A 20,080-nucleotide genomic window follows, 5' to 3' on the forward strand; every position below is an offset into this window, starting at 1 on the left:
ACATAACCGGCATCGTCTTCCTTGGGGAGAACTAAGAATAGCCTCTTAGCATTCATCATTACATTCATAGGTTAAAAGTGCAGAAATTAAAAACTTTTCATCTATATCTACTTCATGAGGTTTACTTATACTTCTCGCTTACACATAATATATTTATAGTGAGTATACATAGAACCCTCGTATAAGAAGATTACATAGTCTTCTACTTTTATGACACATATATATAAGATCCACAATATATTCTTAAAAGGGATGTCTCATATTAAATCATCTAAACGGGAATTGAACAATATGGGCATAAGCCCTTGCACGATGTATAAATGCCACTTAGGGCTTACAACAATATCTTGAAACAAGTAGAATGAAATGATCATCTTTAGACTATAACAAAGAAACATAGCTAGAGTAAGAACAAGGCATCATCTTCGGACTTGAGGATACAGTCACACTTGGAGAATGATTCCAAGCCTTCCTTGCAAATGGCCACAATCTCCTCAACGGCCAAAACCTAAAATGTTGGGGAAAAAGGGAGAAATGGGGTTAGCACATCACTTGTACCAAGTATGGAATCATATACACATACAACATAAAAATCATGCAAAAAAGGGACATTTTATAAAAGCATGCCAAGTTACTTTAAAAATACATTATGCACAAGACAAGAACACATATAAGCCAAGAATCATATATTTCTCAACGATACAAGCATATTCAACACAAGACCAACCTACTTAAGTTAAGCCAAGTCAACATGTATATAGCATAATAGAACTCATAATCAATACAACTCTATCATCATAGTGTAAGCACAAAACATATTCATGAGTATATAACATTACACATAAAAAAAGACGCTTATCCATAAACCTTCACCAATTCTACTAGTGCAATGGTCAAGTGAAGCCCTATAACCTCAATCAACCAAGCAAACTAGTAAAAGGATCATGAATAATGTACGTATCATATCATAATCAGCATTCCTCCTCACATTTAGAAATATAGACCAATAACATGAAAAATCAACAAAAGAATAACATATAAGAACATCCTTCTTAGACTTCCCTCAAGGCTAACTAGTGCAATGTATAGGTAGAGTTCCATACCCCTACCTAGACTAAGTCAAACCCCTTAGGTCATCCTAGTTAGATTTCATTTTATTATTCCGTTTTACTTTTGGGAACATCTTGCCTTAACCGACATAGACCACATGAGCTAATGTGGAATCCAGTGTCATGTGGACTACTTTCCTAGGTACTACTAAAACATGAAGATAGCATCTATGTGGATCCACTAGCTAGTATTCCTATGGGGGCAACATAGTTCAAGAACTAGGAGATGTGTTTGGGACCCTATTTATGCTACATGTATTATAGTCTCAAATCTCATGAGTACAACAGTAATCCTACCTTCCCTATGTGGGAAAGGAAACTACTAGTTCTCTCGGTGCTAAGGTAGAGTCCCTTTTTTGAAATGTCTTTAATAAATTATCATAACTTAGTTTAGGTCATAGGGTCTATACCTTATATAGTCATAGTCATTTTCTCAATAGGAATTGCATGAGTAGGTCCTTTCAATACAATTCACACATGTGAGGTTAGCACATTTACATCACCATATCATAATAAGGCACATAGGCAATTCATCACCAATCTTATATCATCACATCTAGCCAACAAATCACAAGCCATAAATCAAGACATTTCAATTCAATATCATACCAAAACCTAATCAATCTTATCATAAGGTGTGCTTCAATAGAACTTCATCATTAAACACAAGTAATCATATTGAAGTAAAGGTTTGAGATCAAAAGACTTACCCCATCTCTTTCACAAGCCATCATCCAAGGTTTTACCATCAACCATCCAATTCAACCCAACAATGGTTGTAATATAATCACAAAATAGTTATTAATACAATAATGAAGTCAATTAAATCACTATGCATCAATTCATCACTAGTTCATAACCTAGGGTCAATTTCATGATCTACTTCACCTACTAGGTTGATTCATCAAGAAATGAATCATAATATAAACATAATAGTCCAAATAAACCATATACAATACAATTTAGAATATCAAATTCGTATTAGAAAGAAACCCACATGAAACTCATCTTTTTGAAATCAATTTTGGAAGAACCCTTTGGGGAAAGGAATCCCAAAGGTGAAAGTATCCCATACCATGTTAATTGTTGAAACTTGATGTAAAAAAGTACCCTTATTGCTACCCTAAAGACCTTGAACTAGACCTTCAATGGTGTTCTTCTTTGGGAGAGAAAAAGTAGAGAGAAGGAAGAACAATTTGGGTTTGGGAATTGAGAGGTGTTAAGTGAGGTTTTAGACTTAGGGTGGGTTATATATTTAATTAACTAACATAATTAACCAAACTCTATTAAATAATTAACCCCCTAACTAACTAATCAAATTAACTGAAGCAACTAAAAACTAGACAGCAAACACTGGCCTGATGGGTCGTAGGTCAATCGACAACCAAGACCCCTCTCCGTCATGTGCAACCGTCATATTGGTCAGACAGTTGACAATGGACTTTTTGAAAAATGTTTAAGTGACCATCGATTAGGAAATATACACCCCTTCGATTGGACTACGCCCCGTCGTCTGCCTTCGTTGGTAGACACTGTCCATGACAACTTTTTGGTCAAAATGGAAGGGCACCCTCAATGACCCTTTGGGTGGTCCTTGGGGAGTCATACCCTGACATTTCAACCCTAAACCTAATCTAATATGTTTTAGACACCTGACTACCAAATTTCATCAATTTAGGACTCTTAAAACCTTGTCAAATAAGATAAGGCACATTAGCACCTTTTGCACTAATCTCTGGACGTCATGGACGTTCCTTGATGTTTTGACTCTAAAACTACCTAAATGACTTTTATACACTATTATTGACCCTAAAATAGTTTTATAGATCTTATACACTCATGTGAGGCTCTAGATTAGGTTTTAGACTTTCAGAATGTTATATTTGTCATGCCCCGAGCCTACATCCCGAACGTGGTTGACACTCGAGAGCCATTGCTGGCCCCAAGCAAACCCTTTGCCTGGTTTACTTACTTAGCGGAAGACTTAATAGAATAAATAAAAGGATTTAATGCATCTCTTCTCAGTTGTTTACTTAGAACATTTAAAAGTCAAACATTTAACTTGGCCAAAATGGCAACCTAAGTATTAACATATGACAGGATAATGTAAAGACAATTGACTGTTAACTATCTATGAAGCCTCTAAAACAAATAGGGATGTCGGGACAAGAACATCGATCGTTCAAACAATAAATACAGAAATCAAAGTAAAAAGAGTCCTCTAGAATGCAAGGAGACTCACCAACTAACTATGATTGGTAAACTAGATCAACGAGGCGCTGGGTGATGGTCCTGGTTACCTACTTCTGTATCAGAAAATGATGTTGGCCAATTGACATTAGTACATTGAACATACGAGTATACAAGTTGGAATGTTAAACAAAACATAAGCTTGAAAAGTATATGAATAACTTAGCTGGCTCAACTCAACTCAAGATAACTGAACTCATTTCAATATAAAGCAGTTTAAAACAAGTGCAATATAAAGAAAAGTTGTTTAAGATATGATTGTCAACTCTGTGTACTATAACTCTGAAATTTATGTAAAAACTACCATAAATTGTGTATATAAGAATACAATTACTTTTGTGGGAGTTTCTATAACTGAAAACCATCACATAAGAGTTATTGTGATGATATAATGTTTTGCCTCACGCTATTAGGGTCATCCTATACCTTGTCGAGGGTATAGTTACTGAACTACTAAGTGTATACACTATCTATGATAAAAATAAATAAGGAGTCATCTAAAAAGTATGACCCTTTTCTACCCATGGCGGTTACGTGGTTTATGGGGTCTTTGAGTTATTTGAACTCTCCCCCATATCGGTGCTTAATAATACTCCAAAAATAGGATACTAACTCTAATGTTTAAAAACATACTACTTTCTGTGATTTGAGATAATTGCTAAAAAACATAGCTCAAAGGTTATCTTTGAAATAAAAAATTCTCTCTCTTGCTTCATTTAGAATTCAATTACTCTTTTATGAAAACTAGATCTAAGTCTCTTTGGATATCAAGGTTTTCTTTCTTGTTTAAATGTGAAAACATTTTACTCTTTGGGAATACTTAGTCTCGATATACTCTTTTGAAGAAATGAACTTCAAACTTTCATCTTTACTCAACTTGAACTTTAAGTCTTAAAACAAAGTTTAAACGTTTGTGGAAGACTTTTGGAAACTTTATAACTTCTCTTTGACTTGGTTCTTAACTTCTAGACTTGACTCTTAACTTTCCTTGAATTAAATTATGGATTCAAGGTTCATGATCTCATGTTTATGGATGATTTCATGATGTTTAGATGAACCTATGAGTGTTGGAATCAACTATAAAACATAGGTACATTGCTAAGGAACTAGTACAAAAAGATGGGGAACGAATGGAAATAACTGGCTCCTTGGCGCTTTGAGAGGCACGATGCGCTAACCTTTGAAATTCAGAGATAGACCTGGGGCACACTTTTCTTGCTCATCTTTCAACTCTAAACCCCCTAAACTCCAATGGTTCTTTCCCCAAACACTTAGAATTGTTTAAACAATCAAAATACATCAGATTCTACTCGAAATCACATCTAAAATCATGAACCAAACTCAAGAAACATACACAACAAGAACCCACAAGAATTCAAACGAATTTCATCAAGAACTCAAAGGATTCACTTTCAAATCAAACTTATTTCGCTGAATCGAATCATGATTGGCGCGTGGGTGAACTACCCCAACTCTATGTGATCTCACATACCTCTGCGGGTTAAATCCTTGGCGAAATCCACAAGCATAACTCGAATGTTCTTGATTTCTCTTCCCCTTTCTCCTCTTTTATCTTTTTTCCAAGCCCTAGCGTTAACTTCAACTTTTCTAAAGTCCTAAAAAAATCAAATAATTGGGTAAGAAAAATACAAAATACCCTTCGAAATCCGGATGGGACTTTTATTCATTCGAACAACCCAAATTTTAAAGGGCATAACTCACTCATATGAACTTGGAATCACGCAAACTCGGCAACATCAGAAATATTATTCCAAGAGATCTCCTACCATATCTTGAAGTACACCTAACTCATATTGAGATAGGATTTATGGTTTTGGGAAATTGACCAAAACTCAATTTTGCCTAACTTAACAAAATTTTCTAGATTTTCATTATTTCCAAAAATGAATATTTCTAATTCTAAGCTTCTTCCTAGTTATTTCAAATTGTGAGATGTTAGAAAATCTCCCCTTGGGAACATTCTTCCTCGAGTGAGATTATTCTTACTAGGCTAAGGCTGTAATATCAATCATTCAGTTTAAATCCCAACAAGCAAATGCAAAACAACATCCCAACTTATAAATAAATATCAAGAAAGGATAAATACCTTAATTCAGAAATTTTCCAAATTCGAAGAGATGTGGATATATCTTCTTCATATCTTCCTCAGTTTCTCAATTAGCTTACTCAATAAATTGGTTACTCCGCGGACTTTGACTGATGCTACCTCTTTTGATATCAAATTGTGAACTTGGCGATCTAGAATCTGAACGTGAATCTCTTCATAATATAAACTATCCTTGATCCCACTATCTTTAGTTTGTATGATCAATGAAGGATCACCCATGCATTTCTTCAACATAGAGATGTGAAATACCGGATGAATTGCTACTAACTCTTGTGGTAGCTCAAATTCATAAGCTACTTTGCCAATCCTCTTGGCTATTTGATAAGGTCCAATATACCGGGGACTAAGTTTTCCCTTCTAACCAAATCTGAAAAAACCCTTTATCGGTGAAACTTTAATATATACCCAATCATCTACTTCAAACTCTAAATCCCTTCTCTTAACATCAGTGTAGGATTTCTCTCGATTCTACACCATTTTCCACCTCTCTTGAATTACTTTCACCTTCTTCATTACTTGATGAACTAAATCAGGACATATCATCCCTTCTTCACAAACTTCAAACCATCCAATAGGAGATCTGCCTCTTCTTCCATAAAGAGATTCATAAGGAGTCATTTGGATGCTAAACTTGTAGCTATTGTTGTAAGCAAACTCAATGAGAGGTAGGTGATCATCCAAATTCGCTTTGAAATCAATCATACAAGACCTCAACATATCTTCTCAGGTCTGAGTAGTGCCCTTTTCTTGCCCATCTGCTTGAAAATGAAAGGCGGTACTTCAGTTCACCTTCGAACCTAAGACTTTTAGGAATTACTTCCAAAATTGTGCCGAAAATTATGCACCTCCGTCTGAAATAATGGAGACCAGAACACCGTGAAGTCTAAGTACTTCCTGAAGATACAACTTAGCAAAATCTTCTGCCTAATGGGTAGTCTTTATCACAAAAAATTGGGTTTATTTGGTCATGCGATCTACAATCACCCGAATAAAATCATGTTGTCTACGAGACCTTGGTAAACATGTGACGAAATAAATATTAATTATCTACCACTTTCATTACGGAAGTTCCATATTCTGAGCTAAATCACCGATCCTTTGGTGCTCTACTTTAACTTGTTGGCAATTTGGACACTTAGCAACAACTTCTATAATGCACTTTTTCATACTATTCCACCAATACACCTCTCTCAAGTCACAATACATCTTTGTGGAACCCCAATGTACTATGAGCTTCCTCCATGATCCACTCTTATAGTAAATCCACCATTAGTACGCACAATTTACCTTGATATCTCAATACACCATGTCGCCCTTGTTCAGAAGCTAATACTTTTTGCTTATGAATAGTTGCCTTCGATTCAAGCAAAATTGGATCTTGGTCTTTCTTCTCTTTCACTTCTGAAGCTAATGATGATTTAGCCCCATTCATCACCATTGTTCCTCCTTATATGGATTAGGACTCCTGATTATACTAGTCGATGCACATTTTTTGCTAACTTTCTCTTTGCTTCCTCAACATGGGTGGTACTACCCATTGACAACCTGCTCAAGGAACCAGCAACAACATTAGCCACACCTATGTGGTATAGAATACTCCTGTCATAATCCTTGAGTAGTTATAACCACCTCTGGGATTAGGCTTTTTTTCAATAAACACATACTGAAGGCTTTTGTGATCAGTGAATATATTACCATGAACACCATACAAATAATGTCGCATATCTTCATACCAAATACTATAAGAACCATTTCTAAGTCATGGATAGGGTAATTCTTCTCATGAACTTTTAATTGTCTGGACGCATAAATTATAACTTTGTTATTCTACATTAATACACAACCCAAAATATCAATAAACAAATGTTAACAATACAAAAACGCCCCAAAAAAATTCGACATGCATCAATGACTTTAGAATATCTTGACGAATAAGAGAAGGAAACTTTACTTCTTTTTGTAACTGGTCGAATATTACGTCAATGACTAAAATGGCCGAATAATTTAAAAAACACATTAACAATACTAAAAACCGTCTCACAAAAATTTCAACTTTCACCAACGACACTAGAATATCGTGACGAATAACTGGAAAAAAACATGCATCTTTTTGTAACTGCTTGAAAATGATTGAATATTACCCAAATGCCCCAATATGACCGGAAGTCAAGAAACACCCATAAACTTTACAAAAAACACCTCTCTAAATTTTTGACTTGCACGAATGACCTTCGAATATTGTGATGAATAACAGATCAAAACTTTGCTTATTTTTACAACTCCCCGAAAATGGCCGAATATTACGTAAATACCCTAAAATAGCCAAAAAATCAAGAAAAAAAAATAAACCATAAAAATACCTCAAAAAATTATGCATTGCACGGACGACCTTAGAATATCATGATGTATAATAGAAGAAAACTTTATTTTTTTAACTGCTAGAAAATGACTGAATATTATGTAAATCCCTCTAAATGGTCAAAAGATCAAGAGACACACATACATAATATATAAAACGCCTCAAAAAAATTAAACATGCACCAATAACCTTATAATATCGTGACAATAACATAACAAAACTTTACTTCTTTTTGTAACTGCCTGAAAATTGCCGAATATTAGATAAATTCCTTAAAATGGCCGAAAAATCAAGAAATACACAAACTATACAAAAAAGGCCACACGAAATTTTTGACTTGCACCAATCAAGTTAGAATATTGTGACTAATAACATAAGAAAACATAACCTCTTTTTATAACTCCTTCAAAATGGCCGAATATTATGTAAATGCCCCCAAATGCCCGAAAAATCTAGAAACATACATAAAAATATAAAAACGCTTGAATTTTTTTTATTTGAACCAAACCTAAGAATATCGTGATGAATAACATAAGAAAACTTTACTGCTTTTTGTAACTGCCCAAAAATGGTCGAAAAAGGACTCCAGATTTGGGACTCTTTAGGTGTGTAGATTCCATGGAAGCTACACGTTTTTTTAGGAACTACATGCTGGAGTCTGTGGACCTCATATAAACGGGATTACCTTGGCAAAGAAGATCCTTCGAGCTTGTTACTTTTGGATGACTATGGAGCACGATTGTTGTATATTTGTGCAAAATTGTCCTACATGTCAAGTACATGGTGATTTTATTCGATTATTCCCCTTAAGAACTTAACGCTATGTCACCTTGGTCATTCATAGCCTGGGGGATGGATGTCATTGGCCCAATTGAGCCAGCCGCCTCTAATGGACATAGATTTATTTTGGTTGCCATTGATTACTTCACCAAGTGGGTGGAAGCAAATTCTTATAAATCTGTGACGAAGAAGGTAGTAGTTGATTTCGTTTGTAACAACTTGATATGTAGATTTGGTGTTGACACCCAATTTTGACCGACCTTTGACCATTTTAGGAATACTATTCGATTAAATACGTATTTTAAATTTTAGAATTTTTAGCCGACTTTGCTTGAAAATTATATGTTTTAGTATGTTTTACTTTATAAAGTTATCGTAAATATTATTAAAATATTTTAAAATTATTAATGAATTTCAAATGTTAAAATTTAAATGATTTTCAATAAAAAAAAATATATTTTAAATATATGTTGTATCTTAATTAAATAGGAATTTCTACATTTTACTTAAATTTTAAATTCTAGCCTATTCTGTCATAATTTCTTTAAATTCTAGCCTATTCTGTCATAATTTCTTTCAATTCTAATCACTTAAATTCGAGTTTATTTCAATCATAGCCCCTCTTTCATTTTTATTCTAGCCAATTTAATTGCAATTTTAGCCACTTTATATCTTTGCCAATCTAATTTCAAGACTTGATCTTTTGATCTCATCCGTCCATCTTCAAATAAATCCTAGATCGAATTCTAGCCCTTTAAATCAACGGTTGTGATTAAATTCCCTTTTTTTTCTTGATTTCAATACACTAAAAAAATCAAAACCTGAAAATTTCTACTCTCCCCCTCTTTTCAGCCGCCTCTCCTCTCTCTCTCCCTCCCCTCTCCAGCCGCCTCCCTTCTCCCCTCTCTCTCCCTCTCCTCCATTTTTTCCGGCGAGGGAGACAGCCGGACGAAACACCAGCAGCCACCGGCAAGAGGCAGCGCTACCCCCTCGCTCTCCTCGTCTCCTTTTCTTGAGAAAGCAGCAAGAAACAGCAGCTCCGGCCACCAGCCAGCAGCCGCTGGCAGCGTTCCTCTTCCCCGCCTAAACCCCGCTCTCCCGTCGTTCTCTCCTCCTCTCTTCCCCTCCCTCCTCGTTCCCTTCTCTTCCCCCTTATCTCCTTCTCGCTTCCCTCTTCCTTCCTCTTTACCCCTCTCCCTCTTCTTCTCTGTTCCTCTTCCCGTTCTCTCCCTCTCTATTCGCCCTTCTCTCCAGCCGGCGAAGCCAGCAGGAAGACGACGACAGCCAGCAGCTCTGGTCAGGCGAGTACACCAGCAACGCCAGCCAGCAGCCCCAGCGCCGTCTGTCTCTCCTCTCTTCTCTCTTTCCTTCTCTCCTCTTCTCCACCAGCAGCTACCAGGAAACCTACAATAGCGAGCAGCAATGCCGACAACAGCAATGCCAGCCGGCGAGAGAAGCAACAGAGACGCCGGCGGGATGCTCTACAGACAGCAGCAGCCCCCACTAGCCATCTCCGACCAGGAGTTCCCCCATGAGCAAGTAGTGTAACAAGGTTGTTTGGACATCGATATTTGGGTTGCTCTGAAAAAATGGATTCTTAACGACCCGTTTGGTTAGTTTTCTTATTTAAATTTTCAATGCTCAGTTCTTATATGATGAAAGGAACTTGATTCCTATATGTTTGTGTCACATGATTCATTGGAATTTTCTGATTTTTGACTCATTTTTAGTTTATTATGTGCGTTTAGAATTCTGTCCATAAACTTCAATTTCGAATTGTATGTGGGAATATGCTTGCGTCCTTGTTGAATAGGTCCTAACACTGATAAGAAACTATGAAGAAAGTGATAAGTAATTAATTTCCATAATTCTTGTAGTCCCGATGTGAGTATTTCCTTGCTAAACTTTATTAATTTTCTTTTATAGATTAGTCAAATAATTGATTAAATATGTTTTCTTAGTTGATTGGTAATATTGTGAATACATTTGCTTTTGTGGTAGAACTGATATTTTTGATTATGTCCTTAATTTGAACTTGGTCAAATTGTTTTACCTGCTCCATGTATGAGGAATTACATAGTTGAATAAAATATGGATTATTACAGCTCATAATTTGGAGTGATATTGTCTTTCCTTTGCTTGATCTCCCCTCATATTTTTTTTGTATATGGTTAAAATCCTCATTGATTTGAATAATTATTTGATTGATTTAGCTCTTAGTTAAATAAGGAAAATATTACTCTTCTTATTTTTTTTACTTGTTTATTTTTTGTGTAATGAAATATTTTAAAAAATTCTAATTGGGGATCTTCTTTAATTAAGGAAAATATAATACTCTTCCAAATATATTCTTTTGCTTATATTTAGTAAAAGTAAGTAATTTTCTGGTTAGTATTCTCAACATTTACGCTATCTTTACATCCACACATTTGTGTAAGCTATTGTCTGTTTTTTTTCTATATGTAGAATTCGTCATTAAACAATTGCATATTGTCTCACCTTGACTAATAAATGTGATTACTTGTGTAGTTATTTGATTGATTTGACAGGTTTCAAACTTGAAGTTCAAGTTGAAGATTAACCATGAAGAAAGATTTATTTGCTTATTTGAATTTATATTTTTTCTTTCTTATTTTATTCGAATATTGTAACATTTGTAACTCTAAAGATCATATATATAAATTTATTTGGGGGATCGTCTAGGGGAGGGGGATTTACATGCTACTTGTTCATTGTATTTTTTAGAAATCATGCCTATAGGTTTGTCTTTAACCACCTAGAATTATTGTTTGTAGGTGTTATAATCTAACAAATTTTCAATTTACTTGACGCTTTTGTTAATAAGTCTTTAAAAAATAATAACTAGATTCCATTAACCTTTGAATGTTAAAATCAAATCATAATAATTAGGCTGATTAGGTGTTTTAAAAATGTTATAACTTTTAGCATTGTCTTGTCACGCAGAAACCATGCCTAAGGATTAATTTGTTCATATTATTTAGATTCACGAAATTATGCATATATGTGTTATTTTTTGAACACCTAGAAATTCATGTCTATAGGCTTATAAATAACTTTTAACATATCCATTAAAAAAAAAATTGTTTGTACATATTTTGTATCCTCCCCCAAAATTAGTTAATATTATTTAATTAGTAATCCTATTTGTCTTGTTGAAGATTTCCGCATTCATGATGCAACTTTATTGTTCTACTAGTTTTTTCTTACCTACAAAGTTTTGCAAATAATTTTTTTAAAAGTCATTATTCAATCTTCCTTTAAAATTTTGGATTGATTATGACATTATATATTTTTGAAATAAATTATAAGTACTATCTCCTAACCTATCGTTAGTGGGAAAGTCAAAGGAACTATGAGGTCTAGTTCTAATTTTTTAAACCGACGCATCCTCAGAAGTACCACCTACCCATGAATTTCAAAAGGAATTATGTGTATTTATGTGTAAATGTTAATGTGCCTACATGTAAACTAAATCTTTTAAATCATTTTTCAAAAACATAAACTATTTTTAGACCGACCTCAAATCAAAATTGTTTCTATGGTGGAGGAGCGCGATCAACAATATCGTGGCATCATCCCTATAAAGAAACAAACATTTTTTTTAATAAAAAAAAATTCATATTCAAAACTTGCTCAATTTTTAAACTTTACTTTCTCACATATTAATTGCTTAATATTTACAAATTTTGTTTGTAACATAGTCTCATATGCTTAACTAAAAAATAAAACTTGATTATTTATTTATTGCTATCACCTAGCCTTGCATGATCAAATTAATGAAAAGTAATAAAATAGTATTAATTGTTTTATATCACTTAGCAAGATTAAATAAATTAATGAAGTGACTTTGATTGCTAATTGTAACCCCCACATAGATTGCATGAGATACGATCGGGACCCGCACTTGTGGACCTCGAGGGATGCCTAACACCTTCCCCTCGAGGTAATTTGAACCCTTACCCTAATCTCTGGCTCGTTGACCTTAGTTAGACTTAGTTAGGTTAGATAGGTGCCCTAACGCGCCTTAATTCGTTAGGTGGCGACTCCTCAAACTCAAAATCCCAAAAGAGTTGTTAGGTCGTGCACAAAACCCGTTTTCTGCGAAAATGGGGCGCGACAGAATGGCGACTCCGCTGGGGATCTTAGGTTCTTACCATTACGTGTTAATTGCTTATTTATGTGGGGTTTACTTTATTTTTGTCATTTCATTATTTGTTAGGTGTTTACCATGTTTAGCTTATTTTGTTGCCTTATTTTACTGTTTTCTCTCCATGTTCCATCCCTTTCCCTTTTCCTTAATTGTTTATTTCCATGTTTCTCATCTTCCCTTTTCCCTTATTTGCTTAATTACATGTTTAATCCCATACCCTCTTTCTTTATTTGCGTAGTTTTTATATCTTTATATGTTTAATTTCCTTTATTCATGCTTATTTATCTATTTATTGTTTATAAATTGCCTATATGTTACCGCTTTCCAATTTAAATGCTAAATGTTTATTGCTTTGATAATTTGCATTCCGCTCATACTTCCCCCATTTGGGACCCTCTTCCTTTTTTTATTTTGTTCTCGTGATGTTGTGCCTTTGCACCTCTCACAACTACTCCAATCTTATTCAAATACCCATTATAGAGAGTCGGCATATGCGTGGACGTAACGGATAGTTTTACTACCGCGAAGCCACGAGCCTCTCGCATAGAATCCCTTTCAAGTCCGTGTCAAGCCAACTCTTAGAAGTCCTGGTTAAGTCATACATGCTGCATAAGCCCTAGATGGTTTGACACTTGGTGTCAATCCACATAATTAGTAGCCAACCTCTCGTCTGAAGGCCCCCAACACCCTTAGACAAAGTGCATATTTATGTGTCAACGTGATCATAATAATTAAATCAAGCCAACGTTGTCAAAATGGAGTTTAGAAGTCGTTTGTTACTTTGTTTGCAGAGTCATGGCTCACCCTCACTTTCCCAACACGCAAATGGTGGTCAAAGTTAATCCCGTTTTGAAGACTTGGTGGAAAGATATTCAAAAAAATCGAGAGTTAGAAGCAAATGAACTGTTAGGCGGCCTCACTGCTTTGATCTCCGTAGAGTCAGATCGTCACTTAATCAAGGCATTGTTGAAATTCTGGGACACTGAGAGGTTAGTCTTCAAATTCAAGGATTTTGAGCTAACCCCAACAATCGAAGAAGTTGGAGGATTCATGGGTCTCGAATACAAAGAGCTGGAAATGATTGTTCCACATAAGCCAAGTCCAAGATCTTTTCTGAAGCAAATGGGCATGTGTCATAATCCAAGTCTACTTTGTCTGAAAGAAGGTTGGATTTCTTTAGAGTTCTTATATTCACGCTTTGGGGATGAGGAAGGTCATCAAAACTTTCATAGAGAATTTGCTTGCTCTTCTGCAAAATGGGAAAGGTATCGTCTTAATGCATTCGCCATCGCCCTATTAGGCTCATTGGTTTTTCCTTGAGAAGGAGGAAAGATCCACACCGACTTGTGTTACGTGGTTCGTATGTTGGCTCGAGGTGGGAAAACCTTGGTCCCCATGATACTTGCAGAAATTCTAAGAGCTTTGACTGCATGCACCAAAGGCAAAAGATACTTTGAGGGGTGCAACTTTCTGCTGCAACTTTGGGCCGTCGAACATTTCTACCAAAGAGCTAATAAAGTAGACATTGTTAGAGGGACTATGGGGAACAAAATTATCAACCATCACCTAAGGATGAAATACTTTATCTCCCCTGTGGGAACGGAGGACTGGTTCACATACCTAAAGGAGCGCTCAGCCGTTGAAATCTAATGGAAGTATTATTGGTTGAAGCCACGACGTGCCATGATAAGAGGAAATGAACTTTACTTCGTTGAGCTTATCGGTTTGAATGGTGTGCAACCATACGCACCACTTCGAGTCCTTTGACAATTCGGACAGATCCAAATGATACCTCTGCGATCCCACATGAGCCACTATGGATATGACTTTGGGTCAGAATTACCGCAAGTGAACACTATACTGCGAAGATGGGAATGTGGTAACTATCGATGTTCAAGAGCACCGACCCTTCTACACATCTGAAATTGGCAAATAAGGCTTGAATTAATTATTATGCATCACTTATGTGTCGCTTAGGCCTACCTCTGGCTGAATGAGGTTCCGTTCATTTAGGGCGTTTATCTCAAAAACAATATGTTGATATTATGATATTATCCTAACCCCTAACTCTTTTCTGTTGATTCTATTGTTTTCCCATTTCCCAAGGTTGATCTGTCCTTCATCCTGGCACATACACGATCAAAAGGGACCCTCCCTTCTCCTTCTTCTCAAAGAGCAAGCTCCAAATACAAAGGTAAAATGGTTGACGACAACAGCACCAATGAAAGGGTAGAAGCTTCTGAGGGAGGACAACTTCAAAATAATCTTGTCCTAAGACTTGAGCGCAAGATTTCACAATTGGAAGAAGAGGTAGCCCACATGCGTGATTTGGCCAAGTTGTCTATCTCTCTTGGAACCCAATTTGGAGAAAACATAGACAATCCTCCTAATCAAACAACCATGCCAAACAATCCTCCAATCCATATATCCCCACCTGAACCCACTCGTCCAAATACCATTCCACCACCCCACGCCCAAAATACCCAAGTTCCATTTCACCACTATTACCAACAAACCAAACCAACCTTCCCAGAAACAACCCCTAACGCAAAAATCCCACACATTCTTGGAAACAACAACCTCAATCCAATATACGTGGAAACTGCCCCTCTGACCCATGACTTCCATGAATCAGAGTCCTATCAAAAAGACATCCTAATAAAAAACCTGACTTAGAGATTAGACTACTTGACCAACAAGGTACAACATGTTGAAGGAAACAAGAAGTTGGGAGGTTTGAGCTATGAGGATCTATGCATGCACCCTGATGTAGAACTGCCCGAAGGATACAAGTTTCCGAATTTTGAAATGTTCAATGGCATTGGGGATCCCAAAGCCCACCTACGAATGTATTGCGACAAACTTGTAGGGGTGGGAAGAGAGAAGTTGTTTATGAGGAGTCTTACTGGGGAGGCCCTATCATGGTACATTGAGCAAGACTCGCGGAAATGGATAAAATGGGTTGATATGGCATTTGACTTCATGAATAGGTTTGGTTTTAATATTGAAAATGCACCTGATTGGTTTTACATTCAAAATTTGAAGAAGAAACCAAGTGAATCCTTCAGAGAATATGCCATAAGATGGAGGTATGAAGCGGCTAGGGCCAGACCCCCTATGGAGGAATCTCAAATGAAAGACTATTTCATCCGTGCCCAAGAACCACAATACTATGACCGAATGATGCTGGTGGCTGAAAAGAGTTTCGCTGAAATCATCAAACTAGGCGAAAGAATTGAAGAAGGCATAAAGAATGGGACTATCATCAACTTGGAGGCTTTACAAGCAACCAACAAGGCTCTGCAATCTGGTGGAGTGACAGAAAGTCGAAAGAAAACAGGTTCTGTAATGATGGCTCATGGAATTAAGACCCCTTTGAGGCACAAGACCACCATCCCCATACCCTCACACCCCATACCCTCAACATCCCTCAGCTCCACCCCCTATATCTCCCCAACCCATGCCAATATATTACCAAAACGCTCCTCCTCAATATTTGCATGCCTCATATCCTGTCTATAATGTTCAACCAACACACTTCCAAACTCCACCACCCACTCAAACACCAAATTACCGAAACAGACCTTCCTATGAAAGAAGACCTACAAAAATCTATACCCCTTTGGCTGAACCCATAGCACAACTTTATGAGAGACTGAAACAGGCTGGGTACGTCTCCCCAATTCCTGCATTACCTGTGGATGTTCGCGCAAAATGGTACGACCCTAACAAGGTCTGCGCCTACCATTCTCGGATGAAGGGTCACACCACCGAAGTTTGCAGAGCCCTTAAGGATAAGGTTCAAATGTTGATTGATACAAAGACCATCCAACTCAAGGATCCTACACCGAATGTTGCGAGTAATCCTCTTCCTAACCATCAAGTCAACATCGTGGAAGCTGGTGATGTCTGGGATTGGGAAGAATCTATCTGGGCCGTCGAAACAGAAGAAGCCATGTCTACCACTGCCCAAGCACCACTAATAGTGCAAGGACTCGCCCCATTTTAAGTAGAAGTTGCTGCACCCAGACCACCGTTCACTGTCTATAGGGCATCCTCCCTAATACAATGTGATACACATGTTGTACCTTGGGATTACAACAAAAGAGAAATGAATGTGGAAGAGACAGATGTTGCAACAGGGGTCACCAGATCTGGAAGAATTTACACTTCTGAAAATTTGGTTCAGGAAAGCTCTAGAAAATCCAAAGCACCAGTCGTAGAGCTTGAAGATCAAGGTATTTGGAAAAAGGTTCAAGCTAAAGAATACTCTGTCATTGAGCAGCTGAGTAAAACCTCATCCCAAATATCTATTCTGGAGTTACTGCAATCTTCCGAAACTCATCGAAATGCCCTTCTGAAGATCTTTGGTGAAGCTTATGTCCCATCTAACATCACTCATGGAGAGGTATCCCAAATGGTGGGGCAGGTCTTTGAGGCTTACAAAATATCTTTTCACAAAGATGAGCTGCCAATCGAAGGAACAACTCACAATAAAGCTCTGTACATTTCGGTTCAGTATCAGGATAAGGTGATAAACAAAGCATTAGTTGATGCAGGTTCAGGTTTAAACATTTGCCCTCTGAGCACACTGACGAGGCTGGGTGTGGATAGTGCAAAAATTCAGACATGGAAGATGAATGTGAGGGCATTTGACGGCTCTCAGAGAGGCACTATTGGGGAGATAACCTTGGACATGCTCATTGGTCCTGTCACTTTCCCCATAGCTTTCCAAATTTTGGACATCCCTTCATCGTACAACTTATTGTTGGGTCGTCCATGGATTCATATGGCTGGAGCGGTTCCATCTACTCTTCACCAATGCCTGAAGTTTGAATGGGATTACGAAGAGGTTGTAGTCCATGGGGAAAAGGGGCATCCTGTATACACGATTGAAGGAAGAGAGAATATGGATGGTGAAATGTACCATACAGTGGAGCTTGTTGGTAATATTGAGTTTCAACCTTGGTTCAGCCAAAAAATCATAGATATGATGGCCTGGTTCGGTTTCGAGCTTGGGAAGGGTTTGGGGGCTGAATTGCAAGGGATAGTCGAACCTATACAGCCTGTTCGACATTCCACCACTTTTGGTTTGGGGTATAAGTACACTACCGAAGAATGGCTCGATTGGCAACCACCTAGAGATGGGTACTAATATCCATTGAAGAAACCCATACCGCCATTGTATCAATCATTTCGATCGGCAGGTTTCATGGGAGGCAGTATTGATGAGATCTCAGACGACTTGAAGGGGTTATCGCTAACCAAAGAAGAGGGGAAAGTTTGCAACGTCGTGATCAACGAGGAGGAGAAAGGGGGCCCTAGTGGAAGCAAGGAAGCAAAGATCAGTGTCAGCAACTGGACCTCGACTCCATCCAAACCTCGTCGAGCATCTGGGTAGCCTTGGAAGATGTTTTTCTATCAAGTTTTAATTCAAATAAAAAGAGTTTTTAATAAACGTTTTAATTCCCATCCCCTGTATTGCTTTTGAATGAGGACTTATGAAATTTTCAAATCTTTATCAATAAAGTTCTTTTCCACATTTTTGCCTTATATTTAATTGTTCGCTATTTTTTTTTCTCACCAGCAAAATTCACTATAAAAACGTCGAATCTGAGACTATGGCATACAATGAGACTGCTCAACTTAACATTAATGACTTAGAAGAAGTCGAAGAGAGTGAGGTTCCCGGGGAGTTAATCAAAAGGGTTGAGGAATTCGAGGAAAAACCCAATCCAAACTTGGTAGAGACAGAAGTGGTGAATTTGGGAAATACAGAGGTGATACAAGAAACTCGAGTAAGCATCCATATGACAAAAGAGGACAAGAAAGAGTATACCGAGTTCCTCATAGAGAATAAGGATATTTCCGCGTGGTCCTACGCAGACATGACAGGGCTAAGTACTTCAATCGTAGCCCATCGACTGCCCACTAATCCAGCATGTCCTCCGGTAAAACAGAAGCTGAGAAAATACAAGCCCGAGATGAGTCTGAAAATCAAAGAAGAAGTATCAAAGCAATTAGATGCTGGGATACTCCAAGTGACAGAATACCCAACTTGGCTTGCAAATGTCGTTCCAGTGCCCAAGAAAGACGGCAAGGTCAGAGTTTGCGTGGATTACCGAGATCTCAATAAAGCTAGCCCTAAAGATAACTTTCCATTACCAAACATACACATACTGATTGACAATTGTGCTAAGCACGAAACTCAGTCATTTGTGGACTGCTTTGCCGGCTATCATCAAATTGAGATGCACAAAGACGACGCTGAGAAAATTGCCTTCATCACGCCGTGGGGCGTCTATAACTACAAGGTGATGCCTTTTGGATTAAAGAAAGATGGGGCTACGTACATGAGGGCAATGACTACTTTGTTTCATGACATGATCCATAAGGAAATTGAATTTTATGTGGATGATGTCATCATCAAATCAAAGGAAAGTTCAAATCATCTTGAGGACTTACGGAAATTCTTTGCCAGGCTACGCAAGTACAATCTGAAACTGAATCCGGCAAAATGAGTCTTTGGTGTGCCTGCTGGAAAGCTTTTAGGTTTCATCGTCAGTCGTCGAGGTATAGAATTGGACCCATCGAAGATCAAAGCCATTCGTGACCTTCCCCCGCCGAAGAGCAAGAAGGAGGTAATGAGTTTCTTAGGGCGACTTAACTACATTAGTTGTTTCATAGCTCAGTCTACTGTCATTTGTGAACCTATCTTCAAGCTGTTAAAAAAGGATGCTGCGGTGAAATGGACAAGCGAATTTCAACAGGCATTTGACAAGATCAAAGACTATCTATCCAATCCTCCTGTGTTGGTTCCACCAGAGTCAGGTAGACCATTACTTTTGTATATTTCAGTATTGGATAATGCTTTCAGTTGCATCTTGGGACAACACGATGAAACAGGGAGGAAGGAGCAAGCAATATATTATATGAGCAAGAAGTTCACATCGTGCGAAGCCCGATACTCTCTATTAGAGCGTACCTGTTGTGCTCTAACATGGGTTGCCCAAAAGTTACGACATTACCTCTCATCGCATACTACTTATCTGATTTAAAGGATGGTTCCTTTGAAGTATATCTTTCAAAAGCCCATGCCCACAGGTAAACTGCCAAAATGGCAGATATTGTTGAGCGAATTTGACATAGTGTATGTCACACAAAAAGGATTGAAAGCACACGCATTAGCAGACCACATGGCAGAGAACCCCGTGGACGATGATTACAGGCCGTTGAAGACCTACTTCCCAGATGAAGAGGTGGCCTTTGTGGGAGAGGACATT

The 20,080-nt window shown here is 37.4% G+C and overlaps 1 long non-coding RNA gene across 1 annotated transcript; it reads right to left on the reverse strand.

Moving 5' to 3' along the window:
• Positions 1–282: 282 nt before the first annotated feature.
• Positions 283–3,449, reverse strand: LOC114076049. Its single transcript, XR_003576476.1, has 2 exons — positions 3,352–3,449; positions 283–508 (listed from the first exon to the last, which is right to left on the reverse strand). It is a non-coding gene; the product is annotated as an uncharacterized LOC114076049 (long non-coding RNA).
• Positions 3,450–20,080: the final 16,631 nt, after the last annotated feature.

This window comes from Solanum pennellii, chromosome 2 (genome assembly GCF_001406875.1).
Source record: "Solanum pennellii chromosome 2, SPENNV200".
Taxonomy (NCBI): Eukaryota; Viridiplantae; Streptophyta; class Magnoliopsida; order Solanales; family Solanaceae; genus Solanum; species Solanum pennellii.